This window comes from Cottoperca gobio, chromosome 10 (genome assembly GCF_900634415.1).
Source record: "Cottoperca gobio chromosome 10, fCotGob3.1, whole genome shotgun sequence".
In the NCBI taxonomy this organism is placed as follows: domain Eukaryota; kingdom Metazoa; phylum Chordata; class Actinopteri; order Perciformes; family Bovichtidae; genus Cottoperca; species Cottoperca gobio.
Genome location: NC_041364.1, coordinates 23,224,566 through 23,237,039, shown reverse-complemented (window position 1 = coordinate 23,237,039; position 12,474 = coordinate 23,224,566). Strand labels below are relative to the sequence as shown.

The 12,474-nt window shown below is 39.9% G+C and overlaps 1 pseudogene; it reads right to left on the bottom strand.

Annotated features, from left to right (window-relative positions):
• Window positions 1-3,448: 3,448 nt before the first annotated feature.
• LOC115014367 (general transcription factor II-I repeat domain-containing protein 2A-like) lies at window positions 3,449-4,290 on the bottom strand (annotated as a pseudogene).
• Between the last annotated feature and the right edge of the window lie 8,184 nt (window positions 4,291-12,474).

Below are 12,474 nucleotides of genomic sequence, written 5' to 3'. Positions count from 1 at the left end.
TGGGTGTCTATGAAGGAAAGCAAATCAAAAAAGTTATCTTCAGAAGACTTTGGTGATATTGTTTGAGGGTTTAATGCAGGGGTGGGGAACTTTTTTCAAGGGCCATTTTTTTTTACAACATCCTTTGAGGGCCATACTAATTATTGAACTCATAACCTCTGCAAAAGTTTTTTAATTCCATTCCATTCACTTTTCTTATATGCTGTGCAAAAAAGAAACTTTTTTATCCATGTATTTTTCAGTTTTATCAGAAATCAGAAGTCCTTTATTAGTCCCACAACGGGGAAATGTATCTTATCATGGCAAAAGAACATATGAAGTAAAAAGGCAGTACACTATAATTAAATATAATAAAAAATAATATAAGTACCAAGTGGTTGATAGAAAATAAAGTGAATATTGCACATGGCAGTGATAATTGCACAAATTGTAAAAAGTGAATATTGTAAATGGCAGTTATAATTGCACAGCAGTGGTGGAATAGTCTGTTCTTGGTGTGGTGGTCTACCTATCTATCTTTCCATGTTTGTATGTTATGCTCTGGAGAGAGCTGCTTGTTTGGCCAAACTCCGCTGAAGAGCGTTAACGTTATACAAACGCACTCGTCCTTTCAGCTCGTGCAGTTTGACAGGTTTAGTGTTTCACCGCAAACGTGTCCGCACAAACTACGCACACTGGCCTTTTACTTCCTCAAAGAAATCATTTTTCGTCCATTTCTCCTGAAAAGTGCGACATTCCACATCCACCTTTCTCTTTTTTTTACACTCGCCATGCTTTGTTCGCTGATGTCTATGACAGCTTTGTTTAATATTTACGTTTTTTTGACATGACGTGACCACGTTCTGCTTGTGTTGTGTTCAAGGACCCTGACCTTGGCCAGGAAAAAGTCAATCGCCCGTCTATTGCTGTCTAGATTTTTTTTTTTTAGTTTTTTTTTTTTGCGTGTGTTTATGAATTACCTCGAGGGCCGGATCAAATGGTCTCGCAGGCCTTATACAGCCCGGAGGCCCGGAGGTTCCCCACCCCTGGTTTAATGTGACTCCAGGAGACACACTTCCCAGACTGAACTTAAATTTGCTGTCTTTAAGAAACTCAATGATCAAGGGAGAAGATGTAAGAAACAGTCTACAGTCATAGTGCTCCTTGATAGTTCAATCTCACACTTTGCATTTATTTCCACTCTTTTTGTGTCCGCTGTCGAAAAATGGTTTCCTTTAGTACTGCATCTCTTTGAGGTGCCACTCTTCCCTTTAACAAAGGCCAATGGTCGGATGCTGCGTTAGCGAGGGGAAAAAGCTGCATCCATATGAAATCTGACAGCCAGTTGGGAATATTACTCAAACCTCTGAGGCATGTACCTTTCAAATGAAGCCAGAGAGTTAAGGAAAGGTAGGTGGGAAAGCAAGAGACGGGGGTGAGCTTTTGATGTGTTAAAATGATCCAAGGAACAGTATCCATTCTTACTCATGACAAAACTCTCCATTTCATTTTTTCTTTTTCTGTCGTATGATATTTTCTTCTAAATTACGCCAGGAAATGGATGCATTAGGGTTACGCCACACCAGTAACGGTCGAAGCACAAACGGCCAAAAAAACAACTTAAAATTAGGCACTACCACCACCCTCCCTCCTCCTCTGTATAGTGGATAATTACAGTCGAGGACCCTTTGTATTCCAGATAAAGCATGAAATATAAGAGTGAATTTTGTTCCAGTAGTCAACAGGGGGTGAGAGGGGGGATCATCAAGCAGACAAAATTAATCCTGGGTAAAATGTTCATTTTGACTATAGAGATATGGGCCCGAAGAGTTAGGAAGACTAATCCATCTTTCCAGATCTATTTTAATTCTGTTCCATGCTTCTGAGTAATTGTATGTTATTATGCGATTTAAAGATGGGAAAATGTTTAGCCCAAGATACTTAAAGTAAACTGGAACATTGGGTGGAAATTGAAGCATTCTAGCCGTCTCATTTAGGGGCAAGAGGGCAGATTCGGACCAATTAATAGCAAAGCCAAAGAGACAACCAAACTCCTCACAAATGGATAAGAATTTAGGCATAGACTGAGTCGGATTTTCCATGAAAACCAGAATATCATCCGCGTATAGCACCACCTGGTGGTGAGTGTCACAAACGGAGATCAGATGTACATTAGGGGATTGCCGTATCATTTGGGCTAGAGGTTCAAGGGAGAGTGCAAAAAGTGCTGTGCTCAGTGGACATCCCTGGCGGGAAGATCTAAATACAGGGAATAGTGCGGAGGATAATTGCCCAGTGAGCACCAGAGCTGAGGGATTAGAGTACAGCACCTTGACCATATGTATAAAGCCATTACCAAAACCCATTTTCTCCAGCACAGACCACAGTAAGGACCATTCTAGTCTGTCAAAGGCTTTCATTGCATCAAGAGACAGCACTGCTGTTGGGTCTTTTTTGTCTACTGAAGCATCTATTATATGGAGAAGACATCTAACATTATCAGCAGCTAGCCTTGACTTTATAAACCCTGTCTGATCACAGTTAATCAATGTTGGCATATAATCCTGAATGCGGCTGGCAAGCACCTTTGCAAACCTTTTTAGATCTGACTTTAATAAACGTAGTGGCCTATAACTAGCACAATCTGTCAGGTCCTTAGCCCTGATTTCCTTACTCTTAAAGAAGGATATGTTCACATCCCTCGAAAAACTGCCCTTATCTATCGAAAACATCATGTCCAAAAGTAGTGGCCCCAGCTTATCCCAAAATGCTAAATAAAACATATTGAACCTGGAACTAACAAAGCTTAAGTTATTGCCTATAAAAACAACATTAAATAAATGAAAAATCAGTTGCATACATTTCTTATGGCTCTATCTTCAGCTTTTCCAGAGTAATTTCTAATGAACAGTTTTCCGTAGGCGAAGAGCCAAAAAATAATTTCCTTCAAAGAAAAACCAAACATGCCCTGTGGTAGCAAGAAAAAAGTCATTAAAGCTCAGTTTGCTGCTCTGTGATGCACACTAGTCTAAACCAGATACCTGGCATCTCATCTTGGATGCAAGTTCATCAATGTTTGGGGTCAGGCTCTGAGCTGAGGAAATCCTTGTGATTGAGTGAAGGTGTTCATCAGTAAGACGAGTCCTGTGTAATGTTTTCTTTATCTTCATCAAAGAGAACAGTTGTTCACACAGGTATGTGCTGCCAAACATAGAGAGCATTTGGGCAGCTTGGGTACGCAGCTGGGGCATTGTGTCCGGGATGAAACGTGGAAACTGTGCAGTGCCCACAGTCATACGTTGCCTTGAGTGAGTCACTACATTGGAGTTCAATCAGCCCCATTTGTATGTTGGTTGGTGTGCTTTCCACGTCAGCTGCAAATGGGTTACTGGGCAGTTCAAACCTGCTTCTTTGGGTTTCAAAGTCAGCAAATCGGCGTGTGAAGTTATCACCAAGTATGCTGAGTTTTTCAGCCCATTACATGTTCCATTTTCAAGGCTTTGCCACACAACGCATCTTGGTGTATGATGCAGTGATAAGTTGTCAGCTCACCTGCGCCGAATCCTGCCCACCAATCCATTCTTTTGACCGCACATCGCAGGCGCTCCATCTGTTGTCAGTCCCACAAATTTATCCCAAGGCAGCCTCATATAATTTACACATCTGGATACCTCTTCAAATAGATCTTTTCCCATAGTTGTGCCATGCATTGATCTTAATCCAAAAGTTCCTCTGTTGCGCATAGATTTGAGTCCACTCCACGGATGAAAATGGACAGCTGGGCAGTATCAGAAGTGTCGCTGCTCTCATCCACAGCAAGGGAGTATGCGATGAAATCTTTTCCTACCAGCTGTTGGCTAGATCACGTACACGTTCAGCAACGTTTTTTCTGCTCAGGCTCACATTTGAAAATGCTTGCCTTTTATCTGGGCACACAACGTCGCAAACTTTCATCATGCAGTTTTTAACAAATTCTCCTTCAGTAAAGGGCTAGCCTGATTTAGCTACCTCTGCTGCTACAATATAACTAGCCTCACTTTGTGATTTGGTTTTTGTGAATATAGCCTGCTGTGACACCAGACTTCTTTTCAACTCTTCTACCTTCTGAGCCTCTGTTTCATGTCCAGATGCTTGTACCTGTCGTGGTGTTTCATTTCATAGTGTCGTCTTATATTATATTCTTTGATTACAGCCACACCGTCAGACAGACACAAGACAGACGGGTTTGCCCTTTACATCCGCGAACATATACTCTGCCTCCCACCTGCCTTGAAAACCCCTGTTTTCAAAGTCCACCTTTCGTTTAGCCATTTTTTGGGTAGAGGGATAGCTGAAAGTTGACGGCTGCTGATGAAAGAGTGGGAGTGGCAAGGGCTCGCACTTTCGGGCCCTCGATTAACGCGCTAACGCAGTGGTAGTGCATTGTGGGATTTGTAGTATTAGTGGTGCGTGCAATATACCGGCGGGCCAGTTCTAATATTAATTAGATATTATCCTGCGGGCCAAAGAGAATTCCACCAGATCCGGCCCGCGGGCCTTCGAGTTTGACATATGTGCTCTAAGGAAATTGGATCATCAAGATGGGTGGAATGAGTGACTGTAAACTGTGGTAAGTATAGCTGACCAAGAAAGGCCTCACATCTATTCTTGTCCAACTGAACCTCTAATTTATATAAATTGGAATAAAAGGTGCAAAAAGTCTCATTTATTTGCTTTGGCTCAGTTGACATTACTATTCAAGGATTTAATGGAGAAAATATATGTGAAGTGCTCCTTAGACCTGATTTTTGAAGCCAAGAGGTGACTGGGCCTAGACCCGTGGAAGTAATTTCCTATTTGACAAGTTCATGTTTAGATGCTGTTTATTTTGCAAAATCTATCCTTACATACCTTTGAAGAGAACAATATTGTGTTACTCCTTATACATTATATATTCCGATTGCGTCAGGAATTGTTCTTTATATTTTTAATTTCCCAGTAAAGTGGACTTGAGGCGCCATCTAGTGGTGCGCTTGGATAAGTTACCCAGAATGGCACAGCAGAATACTGTCTGTCTGAGAGCGCAATAGGAAGCAACACTACACTATCAATTTTCTCAAAGTTGTGGCGAGGTAAAAAGATAGTCTATCCTAGAAAAAGATTTATGTCTGGCTGAATTTTTTTTGTAATAGTTTATAGTGTCATGTCCACTCGTCCCAAACTCCCAGCCCAAGATTGCAGCGTGGCAGTAGTCGGCTCCTGATCTCTAGAGGCTGTTAGACTTGACCGTTCATTTGAACTCCATACTGCGTTCATGTCCACTCCCACCATGATAGAATATTCGGTTAATTCTAGCATTTTTTTGTGTTAATGTATCATAAAAATCCGTATCAAACGTATTTGGGGCATAAGCAGAGACAAGAGCCACTTTTCTCCTACAAATGTCCACCCTAGCTATCGTTATCGTCCCTGCCGTGTCTGCCCATATGTCCAGCACCTTAACGCTCAAATTACGTCTAGATACAATGGCTACTCCTTTGGTTTTGGAGTTGGCTGAAGAGGATGCAATAGTGTGATATAATTTATTGGCAATACGCCCGGAATCTTTACTCAGCAGGTTCGTCTCTTGTAGGAAAGCTAGATAAATTTTATGCTGATGTAACATAGTCAAAACACTAGTTCGCTTGTGATGCGCATTCAACCCATCACAGTTCCACACAAGAACAGATAAATCACCTATTGGGCTGCACTGCTCTGGAAGCTGTCAACAATAAGCGGAGTAGAATGTCAGATGGCAAACAACCATATTCACTGAACTTGTAACCGAGACCAAAATAAAATGAAGCCTCTTCCCAAATAAACAATCCGAGACCATGTGAGCGTTTCCCATAATGTGACAAAGACGAAAACGCGACAATTCCCCATGAATTCCCCCGGTAACAAAAACAAGATGAGGAAAAATGATTAATAAAAACGAAACTTAAAATAACTAAACACTAAATTAAATAGATATTCCTAATTGGATATGGGGCTGCAAAAGGATTGAATTTACACCTCAACCCATTACTTAAAACTTACTAAACTGTTAACAGACTAAATGAGGTTACCAAAGGCAATAATAAACTTGAGCATTTCGAAGAGAAACAAAGCGTAGATAGGTTAACATTATAGCATACACTGTTTGGATAACTAATGCACATCTTATCGGCCATTGTCCATTCACATCCGAAATGCACAGCGGATCCGCCGTGATATAGATCAAAACAAATAGCAAACAAACCAGCTGTGTTAGTTTAAAAAGTCCAAAGCATATTACTCTGTGTGGGATCCACAAATCAGGCAGTAGGCTCGCAAGTTAGTCTGATCAGCCAAACAAAGAAGAACAAAAATCAGTCTCCAGACGAGTCTAGCATCAGACAAAAACAAATAAAAAGTAGCCTGCGGAAATAATCCAAAACTCTTGAAGAGATTCGAAGTCCATGCATACCAGTGTGCATTTAGTACAAAACAGAGGCCATATAGTTTAACATGATCCAAAGGGCCGCCATTCACCGTCAGAAGAGCGCACAGGTTCCCATTCCGCAGCCTGCACTGCCGGTAGGGAGATGATGAAGTCCTCAGAAACGTCTTAACTTGACCAGTGTGCTTGACTTTCAGTGTCACGGGGTAAAGGAGGAAGAATTCCACACCTTTTGGCCCGGGCTGCATCCATGGCTCGGGAGAAAGTCTGCCGACGTTTAACAGTGTAGCTGCCGTAGTCAGGGGAGAAGCGAATCCTCCGTCCATCAATCGTGAGCGGAGCTTTCTTCGCGGCACAGAAAATGTCTTGGCGGGAGGAGAGAATCAAAGTGCGAGTAGCACCCTCCTGCTTCTTCCTGATGTCGCTGTGGATACAATGAGCTCGCATTAACTCGCCCTGTAGATTACCTAAGGAGGGGAACCAATTCGGAAGAGAGTGTCAGAAATTGGAAGCCTCGTGGGTGGCTAGCATCTCCAAATTGTTCGCCACATCACCCCATATCTTGCACATCTCTGCCTTTACGGTGCCGATGCTTCCAGTTAGTGCCAGCTAATTTTCCCTCTGTTTCCTTCCCCATCTGTTGAAGTTGGTCGAAGCGCGAGTCCAAGTAGCTTCGTTGCTTCTCCAGCACCACGTCAGCTAACGCCTCCACGTCAGACTGTCCCGTTGTTTCGGAACCATTCTTACACAATGATTTTTTTTCTCTGTTTAGACATTGCCTTCAATCAGATACTCACATTGGCTAAAATATTTTAAAACAAGTTGTCTCAACGGTATAAATTAACAGAATTAGCAACACTGGGTTAAGCCGGATCAATCTATGCTGCCATCTTGTCCAGCTGATCACGTGACACCCCACTTTATCCATATATTGTTGACGAATGGGGCCCATTAGCACAGCACAGCATGGAGCATAGACTGCTTATCTCACTACCGAGACTGAATGCACACAATCTATATTTCTTTATTCGGCTATACTTTCTTTACTGTAATACATCCTCTGCATATTTTTTCTCTTAATAGCTCATTAGTTTCCATTTGAAAAAACAAATAAAATCGAAGAAGACACTTATATTATTAAATGTGAATAATTATTCATCGCCATAAAAATATAGAACAGTAAAAATACACTGTTCTGGTGTTCACACTTTACGCAAGTGTACCAAATGTCATGTTGATATGTTAAAGTATTCAGGTTTTACAAGGCTATTAGTAAGCCATGTACCTAGGCTCTTCATGCTTGTTATTCTTGCTACTCAACAAGTTCCACAATCTTAACGTACAAATTTCATTCCAAATGTTTAAAACAATTAAGACATTATTGCTATTACTTTTAATGTTCATACCTTTATATGTTATAAAGGTTTTACTTTATATGTTCAGAATTGGTGGATGACATCACATTCAGTGTGGGGTTAAACTGTTAAGCTCTTTAAAATGTGTATTCAACTTGCTCTTGCTCCCAGAACTTTCCCTTTCATACATAATGTTATCATAATGGATTTTTTTTTACCTTGCTCTATTTCCCACATTTTGACAACGCAAACGTATATTTTACAGTAATGCATTCAGCAAAGTCCACTTTCTAAAGATCAAGCCAATAGGAATTATGCTCTTTAAATAAAAGTTTCAATGGTGCCTGTTAACTGAAACCCCATTAAATAATTTGTCTGCCCTTTAAAAGTTAATTTAAGCTTTTCATTGAGTAAATATTACATAGTAGATTGCTTATGTATATGGGCCAAAATTGTATATTTAATTTATTTTGACAAAATCACAACAATGCATTTGCACTGTTTACTGTAAACATAGGCTGTGTGGACGTAGTCAGCGTGGCGTCACAACTAAGGTTTTAAAGCTTTGAGATCGGCATTTTCACTTTCGCCATCTTGGTTTCTTGCCATTGCCATCTTGGTTTTCTGGAACCAGAAGTGACACAAGAGGGTGGAGCTAAGTACAACTGAGCTTTTTTAGGCAACCATAATGTTACAATTAACTTTCATGAACTGAAAACATACTGTGAAAGGTTTGAAGTTCTAAGATGAAAACATGAACAACATCCAAATTGGACAACGCTGTGGTAGCAACCTGTCACAATATCACGCATTTGCTGCTTTATCGTCTATGCTACTCTAAATGGGACCATTATTTACAAAATGAACATTATGCTGTGTTGAATAAGACTTAAAACTAGCGATTGAGACAATAAATTCATCAGGAATATGTTTACTGTTTTAGTAAATCAGGTGTGAAGTAGGGTCATTTTCTCATAGACTTCTATACAATCAGCCATTAGACTTGCTGGCCATTAGAAATAATGCAGGTTTGAAGCACTCCCACAATGGGTTCACTTTCAGGCCCTTGACTGTAAAAGAGTAAAGGAGCATTTGTTGCTTTACGTACTGTATATACAAAATACAGACAATTGTATTCTGCTGGTTAAAGTTGTTGGACAGAGTTTAGAGATATGCTTCTGTGAAAAATAACCCAACAGCTTTGCAGCTGTTTCACATTATGCATTAACACAGCCCTCTGCATCCTTAATACAACCCTGTTGTAGAACAAATAACAAAGCCTAGGTCTATAAAAAGAGGTTATCCAACAGAAGCTAATTGAACTCCCGCTAATTGTTGACCACTTTCAGTGGGAGCATGTCTCTATCTTTCTCTATCCACTGCACATTGTTACATGTCTTTCTTAACCCTGCATCATCACTCTCTGTCTGCCCCTCCTATCTATCTATCTCCCATCTCTTTCCACTCGATTGTGTCTAATTACTGCTCTATTTTTAGCTGACTCTTCCAGGGAACTGATTATTTTCTTCTTCCTCTAAACTGACACTGAACATCACAAGAAGAAGCTGTGTGAAGTCAGCCAGCGTGATTGTACGCAGCATTTTATTACAACGGTGCTGATCTTTGAGAGACTTTAGGATGCTCCTTATCATTCAGTTAAATTTGGTTAATAAAAAGTATGAAAGATGTGTGTGTGCTACGCTCATGTTAGAGGGACAATGAGACATTGAGTAATTGCATGCAAAGGCTCTGAGGGGAAATTAGACAGTAAAACGTATCGTCAAGGTGGATTATTTTGGAAAGTACTGAAAGAAAAATGTGTACAAGTGTACTCGTTTTTAAGACGGTATGTTACAACCAATGTCCTGTTTTTGCTGCAGTCACACACATATTAATAAGAGCCTGTTGACTCTCAGTAATCAATACATTGCAGTTTGTTTTGCCACATATTTCCTTTACATTTAATCAATATTGGCTGTTTACAGGAAGCCCTTCTTGATATAAATATGACATTTTAAAGATGCAGTTTATTAATAATAATAATAATAATAATAATACAAACACAGCATTTCCAAATTATGATCCTGTGTTAAGTTATGTTTTGGTTTTATATATCAACATATATTTAATTATCTTTGTATCCCTCTTCCTATAAAATGGTAAAAATCTTATTTAACTCTGCTTAATATTTAAATTCACACTTGACCATTAGGTCAAATAATAAATGTATTTCGCACCCAGCACTTCAATGATGTAAATATTATAACTTAGAGTCTTGGCCTACTTCATCATGGTTAGGGAAGGGCAGAGAATTTGGCTGAAAGCAAACATGGTGCGTGGCGGAAAGTTCTTTTAGTTCACCCCTCTCCTTTCCTCCACTCTCCCTCTGACTGTAGGTGTGTGACGCCGCCCTTCGCAATGTACAGCGGAGGAGGGAATGTGAATGTCAAAGCAAAAAAAAAAAATAACCCATATAAAATATTAAATGCATATTAAATGCATGTGTGTACATTTCTGCTGGTATGATTCCATTATCTCTCCTGCTTACTGATGCTTGTCTAAGTCTGTTTGCTCATGCTTGCTTGTGTATGCAGCCGTGCCACTAAGGGAACGTGTTTTAGCCATGGCGTGTGTTCAATGTGAACATGGTAATATGTGTGCTATATCAGCGTCAGCCACCTGTTCTTGAAGCACTCTGGCGAGTAAGAGGTCTGGATCAGACAAAAAACCTGTAGAGTTGACACCTGTCGGGCTTTCAGCCCGTCTGCTTAACTGTCCTTTCCTGCATTGGAAAGCAGCTTCCTGAACTGATAACCCACAGACCATGTCTAACACTGACAGCTCCACCGCCTCAAACTGCGACATCGGGGGGAAGACACAGACCACAGAAGACTGAGAAAACCAGCACCAGCTGTGTTTTTGTACAACAATGACACAGAGTATTATGACTACTTATACAGTACACATAAAGTATTACATGAAATATTACATAAGTACAATTGTTTTATTGCTCGATGGCTACAGTAACAACAAGGAGTACCGTGGTACTGTCAAATCAGGTATTAATTCAACAAGGTTTGGTCTTAAAATAATGACTTTCTTGTTAAAAGGAGAACACATAGGTGAAGCTATTTTACATGCATCGTCTGCTATCATAACTTTTCAGAGAAGACTAGATGGTAACCAGTGTAATGACTACATTGATACATAATACAATGGATTCACAAAAAAGTAAGTAGCCACAGTTATTTAGGCTCTCTCTCTCTCTCCCCATTTCCTGTCTATCATCTTTACTGTCATTATAGGCAGAAAAAGCCCAAAAGAAAATTTCTTAGAAAAGAAGAAAGATTATTTGAGAGCACTGGTTTATAGTCTGCCCTACACCGCAAGGTTAAACAGTCACTACTTGGTCCATACCGAAATGCCTCAACATCTATTGGATGGATTGCCATGGAATTTAGTACAGAAGTCCATGGTGTCCTTAGGATGAATCCTAATGATAAAAATTCACTTTTCACTTCATATGTCAACATCTACCTGATGGCTTGCCATGACATTTTGTACAGAAGGTTCAAACACAGGACCATATTGTTGTTTTTCCAAGATAAATTTCATGAAATGTAGAACATTTCTTCTCGCATTAATGCAACAGCAGTGTAGCAAAAAGAGTGAGAAGTGCATAACAGCCTTAATATGCTTTGTTGCAAAGGACTGTGTTGGAAAGGTGTTTGTGACTCTGCTGCATAACAATCTGGCTTTATTTAGCTTGGCATTTGGTTTGGAATTCCAGTTTTGTTTCCCAAAAATACATAACATTGGACAACAAACAAGTTCAGAGAGTTTTCATGTCATCTTTAGGGGAAAGGTTTAAAGGAGAAATCTCTGTGAACGTGTTATGGTTCAAATACATGTCATGACAACGTGAGTGATGTGCCTCTAATGGCGTCATGCATCATCCACTGACAGCAAGAGTCAACTGATTTACTGTGTGGGTGTGTTCAAAAACCACACCTGCTCACAGATTAGATGTCATGACCACACACACAGATATCTGCAATACATCTCTCAGATTTTATACAAACACACAAATGGGCTATGTGTGGAAATGTTTGGACACACACACAGATGTTTGGATAGGAACAGACAAAGATTAATACACAGATACTCCAACAAAAACACCCACACAAACTTGCAAAGAATGACTATCACATTCCCGGATCCGGTCACCAGCAGGACTCTGGTTTTTCTTCTTCATCTCAAACTCTCAAAATGGCAAAAACACCTCTACAAAAGTATAAACCAGAACAGAAACTTTAGAAAAAGTATCTCTCTCTACTGCTCTTTGTCTGTCTGGTTTTAGAATCAGCTTCTAAATATAAGGGAATAAATGTGGCCACTGGAACCACAAATACCTCATCTCGTGTTTGACCATTCATGAATTCCTTAGGTGGAATGTGCATTTCAATATTTGATGTAAATGAAATATAATTTAACAAAGTTTAATTTAATTAGGGTAAGTTTATGGGCATGTCCAAAATAACCGTTTGTCCCTGTAAAACCACAACTTGTTTTTGTATTTTGTATAGATTAAACAAAGAAGACATAACAAATTAATTAGTGAGATTCAGAGGTGCTGGTAGGCAGATTTTGTTACCTTTGGGCAGAGCCAGGCTAGCAGTTTCCCTTTATTTACAACCTTAA